At 46.2% G+C, this 927-nt stretch overlaps 5 non-coding genes across 5 annotated transcripts; all 5 read right to left on the bottom strand.

Annotated features, from left to right (window-relative positions):
- Positions 1 to 86: 86 nt before the first annotated feature.
- Positions 87 to 158, bottom strand: Pmar_PMAR004894. Its single transcript has one exon. It is a non-coding gene; the product is annotated as a tRNA-Thr (tRNA).
- A 102-nt stretch (positions 159 to 260) lies between these two features.
- Pmar_PMAR004893 lies at positions 261 to 332 on the bottom strand. The gene has a single exon. It is a non-coding gene; the product is annotated as a tRNA-Thr (tRNA).
- A 102-nt stretch (positions 333 to 434) lies between these two features.
- On the bottom strand, positions 435 to 506 carry Pmar_PMAR004892. Its single transcript has one exon. It is a non-coding gene; the product is annotated as a tRNA-Thr (tRNA).
- Positions 507 to 608: 102 nt separating this feature from the next.
- On the bottom strand, positions 609 to 680 carry Pmar_PMAR004891. The gene has a single exon. It is a non-coding gene; the product is annotated as a tRNA-Thr (tRNA).
- A 102-nt stretch (positions 681 to 782) lies between these two features.
- Pmar_PMAR004890 lies at positions 783 to 854 on the bottom strand. The gene has a single exon. It is a non-coding gene; the product is annotated as a tRNA-Thr (tRNA).
- Between the last annotated feature and the right edge of the window lie 73 nt (positions 855 to 927).

The following is a 927-nucleotide window of genomic DNA, read 5'->3' as shown; positions in this document are numbered from 1 at the left end:
TAAATCAATAATCTTCCTGTATCCTTTGCGGAGTGAGCTGACATGCTCCTGCTTCCCGTATCAGACCAGAGATTTATGGTGCTATCAGCTACTTGCCAGGATTGAACTGACGACCTTCTGCTTACAAAGCAGACGCTCTGCCACTAAGCTAAAGTGGCGCACAAAATAACTGCATAAATCAATAATCTTCCTGTATCCTTTGCGGAGTGAGCAAACCTGCTCCTGCTCCTCATACCCGACTAGAGCCTAATGCTGCTGTAAGCCACTTGCCAGGATTGAACTGACGACCTTCTGCTTACGAAGCAGACGCTCTACCACTAAGCTAAAGTGGCACACACAGTAACTATATGAATCAATAATTTTCCTGTCCCCTTCACAGAATGGGCCATCCTGCTCCTGCTTCTCGTACCAGACCAGAAATTTATGGTGCTATAAGCCACTTGTCAGGATTGGACTGACGACCTTCTGCTCACAGAGCCGACGCTCTGCCACTAAGCTAAAGTGACGCAGAGAATAAGTACATAAATCAACAATCTTTCTGTATCCTTTGCGGAGTGAGCAAACCTGCTCCTGCTCCTCATACCCGACTAGAGCCTAAAGCTGCTGTAAGCCCGTTGCCAGGATTAAACTGACGACCTTCTGCTTACGAAGCAGACGCTCTACCACTAAGCTAAAGTGACGCACAGATTAAGTATATGAATCAATAATTTTCCTGTCCCGTTCACAGAATGGGCCATCCTGCTCCTGGTTCTCGTACCAGACCAGAAATTTATAGTGCTATAAGCCACTTGCCAGGATTGAGCTGACGACCTTCTGCTTACAAAGCAAACGCTCTGCCACTAAGCTAAAGTGACGCAGAGAATAAATACATAAATCAATAATCTTTCTGTATCCTTTGCGGAGTGAGCAAACCTACTCCTGCTCCTC

This window comes from Perkinsus marinus, assembly GCF_000006405.1.
Source record: "Perkinsus marinus ATCC 50983 genomic scaffold scf_1104296957836, whole genome shotgun sequence".
In the NCBI taxonomy this organism is placed as follows: domain Eukaryota; phylum Perkinsozoa; order Perkinsida; family Perkinsidae; genus Perkinsus; species Perkinsus marinus.
The sequence above is the reverse complement of the archived record's forward strand: the minus strand, read 5'-3'. Positions and strand labels throughout refer to the sequence as shown.